Raw genomic sequence first — 18,669 nt, 5'->3', positions numbered from 1 at the left:
ACTTGAACACAAGCACTGAGATACCACAACAGTCAATCTGATAACTGAGACAGCTACTAAGTGACTAATGGGTAAGAAGCACTGGACAAATGCCTGATTCACATCCTGGGTGGGACAGAGCAGAACGGCACGAGACTCCATCAGAACAGCAAGCAATTGAAAAAGTACAAATTGTTTATTTCTGGAATTTTTCCATTTAATAGTTTTTGGACTGTCATTGAGCACAGGTAACTGAAAGCACAGAAAGTGAAACCATGGAGAGCAAGACCACAGATAAAGGGGGACTACCATGCAGAGCTGTCCACTGAAATCTGGCTATAAATCTAAAAATCAGGGAAAAAAACTAAATGCCTATCAACAGGAGAGTAAATAAAATGTAGCAGATGAATAACTAGAATCATTAGCATGTAGTCTCATGAAGATTGAATGAAAAATGCAGTTATTGGATTATAGATACAGGTGGGTACCACCTGATTAGATTTTAAAACACACACAAAATATTTTGTATTTTTCACGGATGTGTGCATTTGTATATATAAAGGTATTTTCCAGTGGACTAGAACACATATCAAACTCATGAACCTGGTTGCTTCTGGGGAAGGTAGGAAGAAAACGGGTCTGGGGATAATGGTCAAAGGGGACTGTAATTTCATCTGTAGTGTTTCACTAAAACACGTGTCTAAAAAACTAGAAACAAATATGACAAAGCCTTAGCATTTGTTAATCTGGATAGTGGTAACGTGCATGATATTATTCTTTTTACCTTTCTACATTTTTTTTATTTCTCAAAATAAAAGTAATGAAAGCATAGCAATGCATTGTACAAAGAAGAGTGTTAGAAGCGTCCGTCCTTCAGTTAGCCTACGCTGACCTTGGAGTGAATGTCAGAAGGCCATGGCCAGAGGGCGGGATCAAGGCTGGTAGGGGTCAGTCAGCGGTAATGGAGGACCGTGGAGAGTTCTGGTGCATCATGTTAACACTTTCTAGAAGTCAGCAGAAAACTTTGAAAGATGAAGACCTAGTTTTCACTCCTTACCACTTACTAATATAATAAGGTCACAAATGCAATCCCACATCAACTTTGAAATGTATTACTTTCTCTAATGAATCTAGAGGCCTAATCTTCATGCCAGTTAGCAGATGAAGTGTGGACTTTAAATTTTATATAATTTATACTTAACTTACGCCAATAATTTAAATAAACTCTTTAGAAACTTCTCCGTTTCTCTAGGAGAATAAGGTCCAATCTCGAAAGCGATGGTTTTCACCTGCCCCTCCAGCTTATGGAACCTTAGGATGGAAGGGAAATGCTGGAGCCCTGAGGCACAAAGCCAGTTGGAGGCTGGTGTCAGAAGTAACAACCTTGATCTACCTAATTGCAGACTGACCTGCTAGTGCTTGCAACTGATGTCTGCAACAGGTGAAATTTGAGGTCTGCTGTGTTTCTCTCTCTGCTTGGGCAAAGTCTGGGTGCTCCCTGGCTAACTCAGCCCTGCCACTTCTACACCTTTCTGAGGTCTGGCTGTGAGTCCCTTTGACCTCAGACCAACTGGTTTGTTATGTCTGCAGCCTTCTCCACAGAACTACCTTGGTCTTGCTATGAAAGATCTTCTAACCAGTACCCCACCCCAGCACTCAGCTGTGCACAGCACATGGGAACCAAAGGCAGCTTGAAAGGACTAAGGCTCTTGGCCTCACAGATGCTTCCCTGCCATGTTTACTCTTAGACAGCTGCCCTTACATTTGTATGATAGCCTATGAAGCAGTTCTGCCTGGCGGCTCCACTACCACAGAGTGGAAATAAGAACCACCTTCTGTTCTAGATGTTTCCTTCATTTATCTAAACGACTTCTCTTTTCTTGGTCAAATGCCCACACAGGATGTTTCAATCCCCTCTGCTTCCCACCCAGTCTCCTTTCCATCAAAGCCTTAGTTGATGTGATGGCCGATTTCATGTGTCAATTTGGCTAGGCCATGGTACCCAGACATTTGATCGAGCATGTCTGGATGTTGCTGTGGAGGTATTTTTTAGATGAGGTTAACATTTAAATCAACAGACTCTGAGTAAAGCAGATTGCCCTCCATAATGTGGGTGGGCCTCATCCAATCATTTGAAGGTCTTAAGGAAAAGACTCACCCCCCCTTCAAGGAAGAGGGAGTTCTGCCAACAGTCTGCCTTCAGACCCAAGCTACAACACCAACTGTTCCTTGGGTCTCCAGCCCGCTGATCACCCTTTTTTTTTCCTCTAGTTTTCAAGGCTATGGTCTTACTAAGGAAGACAAGTACCTGTAATCTGAGATAATGAACTTGAAGGAGGTAGGAGACTACAAGGAAACCATGGTTAAAGGAGAAACATGTGAATTTGTTCTTACAAGTTTTCATCGCTATTACACTATGTGACCTTGGACAAGTCATTTCACATCTCTGAGCTTCTATTAGTCTCACAAAGTTCCTCAACTAATCAAGATATTATCATCCTTAGGGTTAGTACTTGTTTTTGGAGGTTCTACCAAGCACCAGTCACAGTGCAATATTTAACTGGGATCCTGGGATTGTGAGTGTTGGAGTTTGAGGTTTTGCAGAGGTGGGGATCAGATGATGAAGTTGGCACTCAAGGGTCACAGTTAGGGTTGTAAAGGCCAGATGGACACAAGGTAAGTGTTAGATGACCAAGTCATGGCTGGATTATAAGATCCAGGTGGAGGGTAGAGCTGAGACCAGCACGTGGTCAGCTGTGATAGGACCAGTGATGTGGAAGCAGTGGGAGCACAGTTGAGAGACAGAGAGTAAAAATGGCTATTTCTTCCCACATCTCTTGTCCTAGAAGATGGGATCCTAGTAAGTTTGTCTTTGATCCAAAAAAACCCATCTGTGATAGAGCCAGATTTACCTTCTGCCCTGCCAGGTAAGGAGCGGATGTTCTAGCAAATTCACCCATGGAGTCTGAGGATGGGAAATTCCCCTGGAAGCCCAGAATGAACCTGGGCCAAACTCTGGGCTTTTTCTGAGCAAACATTTTGAGAGAAACCAAAGCAATGATGATGTGGAAGAGCGACCGGGGCTGTCCCCTTTCACAGAAGCAAGGCTGATGAAAACACAGGGATTAGAACAGATGAATCATTGCCAGTCCTCTCCCTGAGACCGTTTGCTAGTGGCAACCCAATAAATACCGGATCTCTGAAAGCGCTGACGAGTCACCCCCCGGGCCTGGGAGTTAGAGAGCTCGCCTCCGAACTTGGTGGGAGGAGGAAGCGGGAGTGGAGACGTGGGGGCGTATCCCCCTTCCCGAATTCATGCTCCTCCTTTTGGTAAGATAATTTCCTACTCTTTCAGAAGTGTGGGTGATTCTAGAATCTAGATGAATGGTGCCTGCAATCCCAACCTTCCGTCCCTCCGGTGTGGGTGGGAATTCATGCTCCTCTATGACTTCTGCCCTTTGATGGCGAGGAGGAGTATGCTTGGAGGCAAGGGGCATCTGCTCTGCTTTGGGTTATTAACAGTGAGGACAAATTAAAGGTCTTTAGAGCACGTCCTCAGACAGAATCTAAGGTGAGTAGAGCTTTAAAAGAGGCAATGTTCAGTTTGGTGTCTTGACTACAGTGGTGGATACACAAAGTGACATTCGTGGTAGAATGTATAGAACAACACACACAGGCACAGAGGCACAGAGACAGAGGGAATGAGAAAAAGAGAGACAGAGAGAGAAGTACAGGTAAATCTGGGGAAATCTAAATAACATAGCGGGTTGTATCAATCTCAACATCCTGGTGTCAATATTCTATCATACCATGGTTTTGCAAAATATTACCATTGGGGGAAATTGGGTAAAGGATACACAGAATCTCTCCATACTATTTCCTTAAGAAAAGACAAGTTTATAGAGGTATGATTCATGTAACATACAATTCACTCATGTAACGTGTACAGTTCAACAGCTTTTAGTATATTCACAGAGTTCTACATCCATCACCACAGTTTCAGAACATTTTAATTATCCCCCCAAAAGAAACCCTGCCTCTGTTATCTATCCATCACCACAGTTTTAGAACATTTTAATTATCTCCCAAAAAGAAACCCTGCCTCTGTTATCTATCATTCCCCAACGCCCCCATACCCCTAAGCCATAGGAAACTGCTAGTCTACTTTTTGTCTCTATAGATTTGTCTGTTTTGGATATTTCATATAATATGTGACTGGCTTCTTTCCCTTAGCATTTATTGTGGCATGTATCGATATTTCATTTCTTTTTATTGATGAACAGTATCCCATTGTATGCATACACCACATTTTATCATCTATTCATTAGTTGATGGACATACGGGTGTTTCCACTTTTCGGCTAGTATGGACACTTTTACTATAAATACTCTCTTAAACGTGTACCTAGCAATGGAATTGCTGAATTATATGTTTACATTTAACCTTCTGACAAACTTCCAGACTGTTTTTCAAAACAGCTGCACCATTTTACATTCCCATCAGCAGTGTGGGAAGGTTCAAGTGTCTCCATATCCTCACCAACACTTGTCATTTTCTCTCTTTTTTTATTATGTTCATTCTGGTGGCTGTGAAATGGTATCTCACTGTAATTTTCATTTGTATTTCCCTAATGGCTAACGAGGTTGCCCGTCTTTTCATGTGCTTATTGGCCACTGTATGTTTTCTCTGGAGAAATGTCTTTTCAAATCTTTTGCCCACTTTTTGAGTTCTTCATATTATTATTATTGATCTCTGTATTATTTCTAACAATGGCATATGAAGTTACAACCTACAAAATTAAATTTTTTGAAAGACAGAATACTGGGGAAAATGGAAGGGTATTTAGGGGAAAAAAAAAAGCAGCAAAGGGCTTCCCTGGTGGCGCAGTGGTTGAGAGTCCACCTGACGATGCAGGGGACACGGGTTCGTGCCCCGGTCCGGGAAGATCCCACATGCCACGGAGCGGCTGGGCCCGTGAGCCATGGCCGCTGAGCCTGCGCGTCCAGAGCCTGTGCTCTGCAACGGGAGAGGCCACAACAGTGAGAGGCCCGCGTACCGCAAAAAAAAAATTTAAAAAATAAAAATAAAATGCATCTCAAGAGTGTTACTCAGACAGCAATCTAAAGACTTTCAGGAATACAGCATGCTTCAGTGGCTCTATGTTCCTATAAAAAAAAAAAAAAAGCAGCAAAGTTTCAACAAAGAGGATATACAGTTGGTAATCAAGCACATAAAAGACGTTCAACATCATTAGCCATTAGGGAAAAGTAAATTAAAACTACAATGAGATATAACTACACACCTGTCAAATTGGCCAAGATAAAAATTAATGACAAAACCAAATGTTAGTGAAGATGCAGAGAAACTGGGTCACATACGTTGCTGGTGAGAGATGTAAACAGCATAGGCACTCTGGAAACCAGTCTGCCAGTTTCTTGTTAAAAAAAACATGCAACTGCCCTAAAACCCAGTAATCACACTCGGGCATTTCTTCCAGAGAAAGGAACGCTTATGTTCACGCAAAAACCTGTGCAAGGTTATTCACAGAAGGCTTATTTGTAATAGCTGGAAACTGAAAACAACCCATCCAAAAGCTGAATGGATAAACCGCAGAACACTACTCAGGGGTAAGAGGAACAAACTATTGATGCACTGAACGACTTGACTTGTGTGAATCTCCAGAGGATTAAACTGAGTGAAAAAACAACCTCAAAAGGTTGTACACGGTATAATGATATTTATGTAACACATTTGAAATGGCAAAATTATAGAAATGGAGAACATGTCAGTGGTTGCCAGGAGTCAGGAATGGGATGGGGTGCAGGAGAGGGAGGTGGATGTGACTATAAAAGGGCAACACCAGGGGACAGACCCGTGGAAACGCTCTACATCTTGATTATATCAACGTCTGCACCCTGGTTGTGACATGGTGCTACAATTTTGTGAGATGTTACCAATGGGGAAAAGTGATAAATCCAGTAACACACCAGATCTCTTGGACCGGTCTACCTTATCTCTAATAGTAGTGAATCTACAACTATCTCAAAATAACAGTTTAATTTAAAAAAGAGAGAAAGGCAGTTCCTTCACAGATCTACTTACAGTTCTACCAGTTATTGTGAGATTTTTGGGCAAATTAACATTGTCAGTTTTTCCACCTGTAAAATGGGGATAATATCTACTCAGGATGGTGGTAAGAATCAAATAAAAATAAAAGTGAAAAAAACTCGTAACTAATGAAGCATTACTACCACTATTACTGCTACTACAACTACCTCTGCTATTACTAGAATATTCTCTGCCCTCAATATACATCCCTTAGTGGATATCTCAATATCAGAAACGTCCACTCATCATCATCTGACTTCTCTGTTGATAATGTAGCCATTGTGAGAAAGATACCAGAACACACACTAATTCATACTCAGGCGGGAGTGATTCTGGTTGCTAACATGAAAGCATTCAGGTGCTTTGAAGGGCTCAAGATTGGGAGGACATGGCCAAGATCTAGGCACTCCTCAAGACTTCTCAAAAAGGAGGGGCAGGAGAGAGCCACCCTGGAACCAGGTCACAAGTTTGATGGACTCTTAGTACCTGGAGGCTGGGACTTTTGCCGTATGTGCCTGAATAGAAGTTTACTCTTAACCTTGTGGCCTGGGGAAGACCACTTCTCCCTGCCTGCTAAGCAGGAATAACCATGCCTGCCTTACAAAGCTGGTCTGAGGACCACCCACGTGAGATAATTCAGTGCTTCCCAAGCTTCAGTCATTCTGGCACCAGCAATCTCATTTCTACCAAATTCACTTAACTCCAGAATTGTCAATTATTTACTGTTCATTTTTTTTCCATTAAATCAACATTCCTGTTTACCCAACTACCCTTCTTTGTAAAAGAAAACAAAAACAGATGCCTGTTTGTTCACATTTTAACATCTTTGAAAGCAGCATGCTTATACTCAATGGTGTATGATGGTCAATTAGTAGAATGATATTTCTTTCTTAATGGAATATACAATAATGATGTTTGTATAACCAGCAGCATTTAGATTCTATTATATATGGAATGTCACTTCTTTAAAAAACTAGGTTGCTTATTAAAAATAGAAGGAACAAGTTAAATGAATAGATTTTATTAAATTACACTTTAATTGAATTTCCAACAGAATTAAATTTCAGCTAAAGCGCGCTGCCTGCAAATATGTTAGCCTGAGACCTGCTCCTAATCTATTTAAAAAGAGAAATTTAGTGAGCGAAGAGGGTTAGCAATGACCTACTAGCACTAAACTGATAGGAGCTTCATGATGAAATATAGTATATAAGTCCATGTTGCTGATAGTTACGCTACGCAGCACCTAAAGCTGTCTCCGTTAGCAGCAAGTATCTGCCTTTAAAAAGCACCTGGGAAAAAGCAATGAGTACCCTAGCAGACAAGACTTGCCTCACTGCTTCTGGGAACTGGAGGCAATACACTTAGCACCCCTGGCAGGATAGAAGAGTACAGTGTAGTGGGTCCACAGAGATACTATGTAGCAGTTAGAAAAGTCAACTACAAGTACATCATGGAGGTGGATAGAGTCTTAAAATAAAATATTGAGTGAAGGGAGAAGAAACTGAATAAAATATATATCATGGCACCATATATGTATAAATTAAAAGCTTACACATTCACCGTGACTACTACACACTTTAAAAAGTATACACATATCCTTATGATGGGGTGGGGGGAGGATAAGGGAGGGGATCAAGGGTACAAGGAAGAAACTAATATTAATAAAATAAAAATGTAACAAGAGGCTGTTGTTCCAATGATGATACTATGCTCTGAGACAGAGTATATAGCTCAACTATCCCTATAAAAATATAACTCTAAATGTAAAACTCATATCAGTATCACATGTGTATACAGTAGGCATGCAATGAATGCTAATTGCTTGACTTTAGGATAATATACAAAGACTGTCTAGCGTGCCTTCAAGAATTCCAAGTGGTACTGAACTCTCAGTGGCTGTTTCTAGGTTGATGTCACACATCCTCTGAGTAGCCCCCTGGATTGGTCCTGGTCCCCCTACTCCTACACACACACACACACACACACACACACACACACACATCCTGAACTCCTCTAGTTCAGGATGACCCACAACCAACAATCACCCCTCCCCAGCACCATGGGGTATCTGAAGCCAAGCTGACTTCCCTGAAACAGACTTCTAGACCTAAGAGTTGAGCCAGGTGGACACTGCTTAGGGACTGATTCCCACTATCAAATTTTACAGGTGGGAAACTGAGGCCAGAGAGGGCCAGAGACTTGAGGAAATCGCACAATGAGTAAGAGGCAGTTCCATGACTAGAACCAGGCTGTTTTCCTTCCGTACATGCACACATCCTCCCCCTTCCACACACGGCCTGCAATGCCCTTTATCTGACCTACCAATATAAACCAGTGGCAAGGCTGCTGAGATAGAATTTCCATGTTGATGGGGCAGATATTCACGTCTAGGGTGTTGCTCACCGGCCCCTGGGGAACTCAGACATCAGGAGGCCAGGAAATTGCTATGGGGGCCATGAGTACCCTTGCAGACTAGACAGAAGTGATAACCAACAAGGGTGTCATTTCTTAATGCATAATCACTAAGATGATCACTAAGAGTGATAGAAAGTCAGGCCCGTAGGTTGCCTAGCATCTTTGCCTCAGAGAAAGGGTGGGTGGTAGATGTAATAAAAGTGGTGGTCGGGGGAGAGGCAGGGGCATAAGTCATTTTATGAGAGTTGTCTCATATTCCTGAAGTGTAGACTACTATATCCTTCTTACAGACACTAAGAGACTTCAGAAGGCTAAGTAACTTGCCAAAATTATTCATAAAGCTAGTGAGAGGCTGAAAAGTGACCTCACAGAGTGTGTCTGTCTCCAAAGCCTTACTTTCCCACTCCCCACTCACTCCTTAGACCCCAAGAAGACAATATGAGGTTCCATGGAGGTTTAGAGAAGGAGGAGCTTGACAAGGCGGGTAGATCCAGGAGGATTTCATGTGCCTCCACCACTTGACACAGGTCTTAAATGAAGAATATGATTGGTACAGGTGGACTGGGGAAGGGCGTTTCAGCTGGAGAGAACACAGGGATGGGAAAGCACAGTGCATGCTTGGTCCACCAAGCGGTGGTAGGATGAGAACCTCACGTGAGGGAAGTGGAGCAGAGACAGATGGGTATGAAGGATGGCTCCCTGCAGGTGGAGGCAGACACAGCTAGTTTACCACCCAGTGTCCTCTGATTTGGTTCAATGAGGCAAAGTGCCCAGTTCAAAATCCCCCCGCCCCCTCCCAGACATTCTTGCAACTAGAAGTACTTGTAAGATCCAGTTCTGGCCCATGAAACATGGGCAGAATCCAATGGCTGGAGCTTGTGGCTAACCTCTTTGGAAGGAAATGCCCCCTTTGGCATTTGGTCTTTCCTTTCCTGGCACCTGAAAACAGCTGTGACGCCTATAGGAGGAGCAGCCATCCTGTCACCTGAAATTGAAAGCAATATTCTAGAGCTGCAGATGCGAGGGCAGAAGGAAGGAGCCTGGGTCCTCGATGACTTTGTAAAACTACTTACTTTATAGTGGAGACAGATGGAAACTCAAGTAGTCTGACTCCAGAACCCACTTTACAATTAATTTGACCAGTGTCTGTGGTAGGGGGGTTGGGGGAGGGTGGTCTCCTTTCATTGGAGCTCAACTCTCAAATGACTCTACATAGGAAGCCTTGCCTGAGCCCCAGAAGAAATCAAGAGGCCCCCATTTTGTAGGTTTGTGGCTCACGGGTCTTTTCCCCCAGGCAGTTACCACAATTATTGGTGCCACTGTTTGTATAATGCCTGTGTCCATTACCAGATTCTGAGCTTTGCAAGGGTCTAGTCAATATCTCTATCTCCATTTGTCTATATCCACATTCACATCCCTATCTATATCCATATCAATATCCACATATCTATCACCTATCTATCTATCTAAAACTATTGTGTCCCTAGTGCCAGCACAGTGCCATGTATGCCATAAGTCCTCAAGTCTTTGCTAAGTAAGTGAATAAATGAATGAATGCATTGAACGAAAGCCATGAGTAGAAACGATATCTTCAGGCTCCTCCATTTCCTTTATTTCTACTGAGAAGACATGGATAAGCACGTTGGAGAGTCCTTGGTTCTTTATAAGAGCACCGAGAGCTCCGAGGATTCGGGGGCTGATTATTCAATGTGTCGTCTCTCCAGGGGCTTCCTCTGAGCACCACCTGGCTTCTTAGGGTGCAAACCGATCCTAAGGACATGTCTATTTCCCTCTTTAGGAGAGCTCTGGTGGAAAAAAGGTTGGTCCCGCCTGAAGTCTGGGGATCTGGTGGGTGTGATTACTGAGAGTCTTGCTCTCTGCCGTTGCCCTGACTGTCCCCCACCACTGTTCGATCCCCGGGGCTGGTGGCAGAAAGCAGCAAGGCTTTCTGCAGCTCTGAATCAGGGCTGCCTTTGCATCATGCCCTGTCAAAGCCACATCAAAGGCTCGAGGTGGGTTGCCGGGTCTACACTGAAAGTCCTCGGGAGCCACAGCTCAGGGAGGCTCGGGGTTCCTGAGGCAGCCGCTGGCTACCTGGGGGACCAGGTACTTTCCTGAAGAGAACACATCATTTAGCTCTTCCTGTGATTTTACTGTAAACTCTTGGTTTATTACGCATCTAAGAGGAAGGACGGGGAAAAGAAAGAGACACAGATACAGGGGACGTTTGATCTGAAAGAAGCACAGCAAATAACACCAGGTTCTTACATGTTCAGAGCAGTGAGACACAAGCCCCCTTCTGAGAAGTGGAGACCAAGGCCCAGAGAGGGAAAGTGACTGCCCGTGGACCAGGAGGCTGAGAGGCAGGAAGAAAAATCCAAGCCTCATGATGCTTTGCCCACTGCTCTTTCCACACATCTGGACAGCCACTTTTCCTGAGACCCCCCAAAGAAGGAGGGGAGGCAGCTTCATGCACTGAGGGCCACATAGCTCATGGCAAAGTGCACTTAGATGTCCTCCATTCTACCAGGTGCCAGTCACTGCATCGGGCATCTTGAAAACACAGAAATGAAAAAGCCAAGGGCTCTACCCTCACAGAGCTCCCAATCCAGTGGGGGAGACAGCTACACGCACAGCTCAAGCCAACGCCAGGCGCACTGGGAGAAGGACTAGAAGGGCACAGAGGAAGCATGGAGGGTGAGGATGGGAGAGATGTGGTAGACTGGGAATCAAAAAAGGTCTCCTGGCCTTTGGGGTGAGCGTGTGTTCACTGGAGGAAGAAAAGTCACTGCAAGCAGAGGGATACACAGGGCAAAGGCCTCAAGGCGGGGAAGTACGCGGTTACATACTGGTGAGTCAGCGCTCTGATGACTCTTAGCTTGTTTGCGGGTGACAGTTGCAGAGAACTAACTAGGAAGGTAATTCCAACCAGCCCTGAAACCCCCAAAGCCAGGAACCTGGGCTTGTTCATGTCCGAGTGCCCAGTACAGGGCTGGGCACAGAAGAACCAGGCACTGAACGAACAGCATTGGGGCCTGATTGTGGAACCTTTGGGCCTTAATGAAATGTACAAGAGTGTGAACAACGTCATCTACTACTACCTTGGAGTTTGTGTAGAAAACCCCCCACAAAGACCACTTACAAAGCAGTACCTATCAAATACCTTATATTCTGAAGCATGAACATTCTATGTCAAGACTTGAGGGCAGGTGGCCAGACTGACCCCGTCACTCACCTGCAGGCTTTAAGAAAGGGCTTGCAATTCATTCTTCCAGAGGATGAAGAGATCAAAGAACTGGAGCCTTTATAGAGAAAGCATTTGCCGGGGTGCTTTGGTTTCCTTCATCCTCATCCCATCACAGGGGAGGGGAGGGGAACGCACTTCCCCCAACCTCAATCCAAATGAAGGGTCTTTCCAGAGGCTACACAGAATGTTCCACCCAAGGCCCCTGGAGTGTGATGGGTTTGAACTCTGGTAGGGAAGGGAAAACTACCTACTGGATCCTTCAAATCTCAACTTATTTTATACTTCGTATGTCTGAAATTGAACATAAATAGGACATATTTACATTCAGAACGTATTTGCAGCATGGTTTTTTCACTCGTTGGAGTGATTTGTAGATTTGCCCTTGCTGTTGTATTTAGACCTAGTTCATTCAGTTTTAATTGCTATAGGATATGCCATCATGTTTCATTTATGCATTCCTTTATTCTTTTTTTCTAAACTACAGAAGGAATGGCTGATCAATACAGAGAACTTGGAATATAAAAGAGGGGATTTTTTAAAGCCTATTACACAGAGTGGTGATTTAGACGAATCAGTCCTAGAAGCAGTCTGCAGCATGGAGGCTGGATTGGTGAGGCAGAAACAGGAGGCAAGAGAGAGAATCCTGGTTTGAGTTAACAATAACCTCGTCACACAAGTGATGACTGGGAGCCAGGCTTCACAGCCCGATTTTGCTCAGACTGCAAACCCCAAGCTCTTTTTCAGGATGTCATGTAATATATCAGCAATAGGCTGCCTGTCAAGACACCAAACAGGGTGTCTGTTGAAGGGATGGATTTTAAAGTTATGCTAGTCATTCTTCTATTTAGATATGGAAAAAGAAATTGCTTACAAAAAACACCTTCTGGGACCCCTGAGTTACGTAAATGTAGGTGATACTCAGGGGCAAGGAGAGTCAGGAACTGCATCTTGTATTATTGCGCCAGAGCTGTTACTTCCACAGACCAGTTGTATACAAGGCAGCTTGCTGAGAAAGAGGGGTCAAGTTATATAAGGGGTACAGGGTGGGTCTTCTGGGAGAGAAGTGACAAGAGGACTCCACTGCTGCTCACTGAGATTTGATCAGAGGTCCAGGGAAAGGCAACAGACACCAGGAAGAAAATTACCTTTAGGAAAAGGAAACACAAGCTAGCATGCAACACAGGGAAAGCTGGTTCAAGTGCAGTACTCAGGCAGAGTGAAGTGAGGTGGGCAAAACTGCCTGGGCTTAAGAATGTAATTAAAAAGAACCATTACTCTGAAGACCAAGTAAGATTTTCAGCCTGGACAAGGACCTGGACCAGCAAGCACATTACTGCAGACAGGAAAACTAGCCACAGGGCTCTGCAGGACTGATCTACAACAGCTTCCCTGTGTGGCAGGAAGAAGCAGGTGCTCAGAAACCAGTTTTCTCTCTGGGCTTGAAATTTATTAAAGAACTGATTCTCCTAGAACTGAGTAAGTATCTAAGGTTCCTAGAAAATCTGGAGAAGTGGCAAGAGTATTAAAATGAAAAGGAGGGCTTCCCTGGTGGCACAGTGGTTGAGAGTCCGCCTGCCGATGCAGGGCACATGGGTTCGTGCCCTGGTCCGGGAAGATCCCACATGCCTCAGAGCGGCTGGGCCCGTGAGCCATGGCCGCTGAGCCTGTGCGTCCGGAACCTGTGCTCCGCAACGGGAGAGGCCACAACAGTGAGAGGCCCGCGTACAGCAAAAAAAAAAAAAAAAACAAAAGAAAAGGAAATACTTCCTTTCCTTCTAGTGGGAATGTAGGCTAACAAGCAATAATGAGTGTGACCTTATTCATATCCATCACAGGTTGTAGGGATTTTAGAAAAACCTTTTCTCCAGTCTATCAAACTCTATTTTCACGTACTTTCCCCAGTTCATATTTCGAAAGTCAAAAAAAGTGGGAAGCCATTGCCTAAAGCCATCCTCACCCACCACCCAAAGATAGCCTTAAAAAAGAAAAAAAAAAATTTACCTATTTTTGTGAATTTCATGCATGTCTCATTGAATTAACATTGGATTATGACATTCTTAGATTATTTGATCCTTGGAATCAAAATATGGAAGTGGCAGAGGAAAAAAAAAAGCTGAAAGCATTTAGCTCTAGGAACTGTCTGATATTAACGGAACTCACTTCTAGTACTGATGCTGTCCTACCCGACGGGGCTAATCTACAAATCCCAGAAGGCTCTCCTTCTCAGATGGAGTAAGGCAGAATGGAATTTATGCAGGTGAATGCGAATTCTTGCTCTGCTATTGATGAGCTCTGTGACCTGGGGCAAAATACGTAAACTCTTGAAGCTTGTCATGGGTACAATCACACAGACTTTATACTAGTAATATCAGTTCTGGGTATTTTATGAGATAACACTTACCAGAAGGTGGTGGGAACACAGTAAATAGTGGATGCAGGAGATGTGTTTATCCATCTTTTCCTCCCTCATTCCTGCATTCCTCTGATTCCACCCTGGAAAATCCAATTTGTGGATTACAGGCTAGGCATGAGGGATGGTGAGTAGCTGTGGCAAGCATTCCTACACGTTCCCCCAAGGGATGCTCTCAGCGAGTGTACCTATCACCCACGCAGCCCTGGGGGAACTAGGCTGCAAGTTGGGGTCTCCAGCCAGGTCCCTGGTGCTGTGCGAGGCCATGGTACTCTAAGATAAGGTGGAGATCCCCAAACGCCTATATCTCTGCCGCAGGCAATCCCATCGAGCTGAATAGCTCCAGCATTCTAATTGGGTGTGGGAGTTTATGTTAATGGATGCTAATATCAGTTTGAAAAATTGAGAGGTATTCTCATAATACCATGTATTTGAACTGTCTCCTAAACATGCATATATCCATTATCTCTTTTGGTCTTTACAAAAAACTCATGAGGCTCACTGGGCAGGTACAGGTATCTCACCTTAGCAGGTAAAGAAACTGTAGCTAAAAAGTGAAGCATTTTGCTCACGGTTACAAAATTAGTAAGTAGTAGAAGTGAAGCCAAACCCAGAGGGTTCATCTTTATAGAGACATAATGGGTCAAGGGTATCCGCAGTTTTTATATCCATCCATGTCTCTGGGTATCAGCAGTATGACTTATTTTAGTGCCTGGTCATTGTGTCCTGTCATATGCCCCACAGGTTACCCATCCCATCTCACTGCTAAGTGCATTTATTAGTAGCCATGAGATTGTTAAAGAAATGCAAAGGGAAAAAAAAAGGAGAAGTAATCACAATTCTTTTAATTCATACTTCATGTTAACACTTGCTACAAATGATACACTCCCAGCTCTGTAGTAGTTTTTGAAGCCAAGATCCTGGATATCCCAGTATATGCTAGGAGAGAATTATATTAACTTATTATTTCATCTAAAATTAAAACAGCAAGTATTCTGATGAACAGGAAGACATCTTCATTAAGAAAAACATGTTAAATATGGAAAAGTATAAAAACGAAATATTCCATAATTCCAAAGTATGTATGTGTGTTTGTGTGTATGTGTGTTTCTGTGCTTTCCTTCTTTTCTCTGCTTATGAAACTTGTGACCCTGGGCTTCCCTGGTGGCGCAGTGGTTGAGAGTCCGCCTGCCGATGCAGGGGACATGGGTTCGTGCCCCGGTCCGGGAAGATCCCACATGCCGCGGAGCGGCTGGGCCCATGAGCCATGGCCACTGAGCCTGCGCGTCCGGAGCCTGTGCTCTGCAACGGCAGAGGCCACAACAGTGAGAGGCCCGCGAACCACAAAAAACAAAACAAAACAAAACTTGTGACCCTGACTCTATTCCACTTACACTCACACTCTGTGGGCAGGAGAATCATAAATCCTACTGTTACCTCCTTTCTACTTACAGAGTGCAGTGTGGGGACACCATGACTAGGAATCTTATCTGGCCAAAGATGCCGAAAAGCTGCTGTTTCAAAATTTCCTCCTGGTCTTTTCGTAAGCATCACTGGGTCCATGCTTTATGATGGTACCCCTTTCTTTAAAAGTAGACAGGTTCTGGGGGACTGCCAGTTCCCCCAAAGAGACCTCCATTTATCAGGCAAAGTTGAGTTTTTACTCGTCACATAAGGGAGAACATCACCTTGAGAGGGTTCTAGTGTATCTCAGAAAGGGGAGGTCAAGGGTGTAGTCAACAGTGTAGGATAGGAAAGTCCTGAAGGGTGTGTTCATGAGTAAACAGTTGTTTGATGAGCAAGAGTGTTTGCCCTGTTGAGTAATCTACTGTCCTGAGAAAGGTGATATTTGCCCAGGTGAGCATTCAATCATCCTGAGCAGAATAAGCTGCTGAGGTTAAATGAGGTTATTTACTGGTTTGCAGCTTTATCTTTCTGGGGAAAAATTTTCTGGAACAAATTATAAAATCACGTTGGGCCTCAGCTTCAAGTCCTGATCACTGAGCTCTAGAAGTGCAGGTACCTCCATCCACCCTGGAAACCAGAGGATGAACCAAGAGAGGAAAGACTGCTCTCCATCCTCACCGAGCCCTGCTCCCATGATGGGAATGCTCACACAGTGGGCTGCCTTAGAGAATTAATATCTGTATTAATATGAGAGGATGAAGATGTGTTTGAGTGGTGCGTGTGTGTGTGTGTGTGTGTGCGTGTGTGTGTGTGTGTGTGAAAGGAGGGGGGTGGAAATCAGGAAGAATCCTCAATTTCTACTTCTCACTGGCAACAATAATTTAATAATCATCAAACTTGGATATTCACCAAACTGGAGGAGGGAGTGTATGGTTTAGCTCCCAGAGGGACATTTGGCAATGTCTGGAGACATTTTTGGCCATCTCAAGGGGGAGAACAGTGTCATTGGCATCTAATGAGGAGAGGACAAGGACGCCGCTCAGCATCTTGCAAAGCACGGGACAGCCCAGCCCCCGCCTGCAACAAAGCACTGTCCAGCCCACGATATCAAGTGTGCAGAGGTTAAGGAACCCTGAATTATAAAAAAATAAAGGTTCAGGGCTTCCCTGGTGGCGCAGTGGTTGAGAGTCCACCTGCCGATGCAGGGGACGCGGGTTCGTGCCCCAGTCCGGGAAGATCCCACATGCCGTGGAGCGGCTGGGCCTGTGAGCCATGGCCGCTGAGCCTGCGCGTCCAGAGCCTGTGCTCCGCAAAGGGAGAGGCCGTGGCAGTGAGAGGCCCGCGTACCGCAAAAAAAAATAAATAAATAAATAAATAAAGGTTCACTCAGGACATACGAAGAAGGAGGGCAGAAGCAGGGACCAGGAGACAGGAAAGCAAGGACAGGGAACATGAGGACCCTCTGGAAAGCAGTCAACTTAAAAAGTGGCTTAGAACAATATCGTACATACTGTTAGTAATCCTTTATAATGGTTCAGCATTGTAGTGAAGCACCATTTCTGTTTAACATTCTAATATTATGGGACAATTATCTATCAGAGAGGACGGGGGGTACCCAAACTCACACAGCAATGTAGCATGAGAGCTGGGTCTTGAACTTAGGACATCTAATTGTTTACTCTTCCATACCATGCATTGCGCTCAGCGAGCTCATCCAATTACAGTCTATAAAAATACATTCCAGAAGATCTATTGCATAAATTAACTATTCTCCTTTGAATCCTGGAGATCAGAATCTCCATTTGCCCGTATAATTGGTGTTTTAAACAGCTTCCATAAAACTCCAGTGATCTGTGTAAACTACCCATGATGCAATAGCGGTTTACTTGAGCAAGAGACAGTCAGTCATAAAATAAAAGTATCAATGACATCTTGCTGGTGGCATCAAAACAATAAAATATAATCCTAATGTCACTTGCTTCCTCCAGCCCTTTAAAATCCAGATAAAGTTGACTCAAATCACTAACTTCATGCTCCATGGAAAAGCAAAGCCTGTAAGATTTCTGCAGATTTCCAGGGAGGGATTGCATTCTGACGTCTCCAAATCTGGGTTCCTCATTTTTCAAGTGCTGTTTATTCCACATTGCTACAAACCAGACAAGAAATCCAGCCCTTCCTCAATTCCTACATACACTTTCACACACACGTGTGGCATCTTGCACAAAGAGCTGATAAGTATAGTATACTTACTTGAAGATTTACATAGGAGATAGGAAAGGGGTTCCATACCAACAACTTCAAATTGAACATTAAAGATCTTCCTTGTGAAGCTTTCCTCTGGCCACCCTGCCACAAGGGAATTCCCATGGGATGTTCTTCCCAGGGTCACCTGGAAGCGGTAGAGGCACTCCCTCCATGTACTCATAGACCAAGGGACGTGGAGAGCAAAGCACTGGTTTCATTGCAGCCCTAACCTGGCCCCTCAGCCAGCCAACCTGAGCAACGGCGACTCTCAGAACCTGCCAGTGGCTCTGCCTTTACCCCATGTAGTCCTCAGTCACAGACCAGCTCTCTAGTCCCTCCTTCCCCCCACCCCCGGCTCCCTTATATGTCCCTGATTTCTCCTTTTCCTCATTGATACAGAGATAGAGACATATCTCTAAATTCCTCTTAGGTTCCCAAGTTGGACAGCTTAGCCCGTTATTCTTTTGCTTGAGCTCTTACCAACCCTCTTGGAGTCTTACCTGCCACTCAGAGTGACTTGACATGTGAGCTTTCCAAATAAGAAGAATCCCTTGATAGATGAATTCTGGCACCAGCTATTAAGACAATAAAAAGTTTATTCAGTTAGAAAACAAAAATATACAATACCTCCAAGACATTTTTTTTCACAGAGGAAGATACATAAATATACCTCCCTGAAAAGCTGAGGCCAGGGGTGGAAGAGATCATAAAGTCCTGTCAAATGCCCCATTCAGTAGCTGTCACTCTTTGATCCACCTCCAAGAAGGGCCTGACCAGCCTCTGCCTAATGGAGAGTCATTCTTTGCCAAGGCAATTCTGACCCACTGTACCTGCCATCATTGGACCTGGTTCCATCACA

The 18,669-nt window shown here is 44.2% G+C and overlaps 1 long non-coding RNA gene across 8 annotated transcripts in view; it reads right to left on the bottom strand.

Annotated features, from left to right (window-relative positions):
* The window catches only part of LOC307188624, a 301,789-nt gene that overhangs the window by 16,789 nt on the left and 266,331 nt on the right, over positions 1-18,669 (bottom strand). For 3 of the 8 annotated variants that reach the window (XR_013829024.1, XR_013829025.1, XR_013829026.1), the window contains 2 exons: positions 18,311-18,385; positions 13,449-14,242 (listed from right to left, as the gene is read on the bottom strand). This is a non-coding gene — a long non-coding RNA (uncharacterized lncRNA). Of the gene's footprint in view, positions 1-13,448; positions 14,243-18,310; positions 18,386-18,669 lie in introns of those variants that run through there. The other 5 variants (XR_013829020.1, XR_013829021.1, XR_013829023.1 and 2 more) reach the window with 2 other exon arrangements.

The sequence above is a fragment of the Stenella coeruleoalba genome, assembly GCF_951394435.1.
Source record: "Stenella coeruleoalba genome assembly, chromosome: 7".
NCBI lineage: Eukaryota > Metazoa > Chordata > Mammalia > Artiodactyla > Delphinidae > Stenella > Stenella coeruleoalba.
This window is presented reverse-complemented; position numbering and strand designations above follow the sequence as displayed.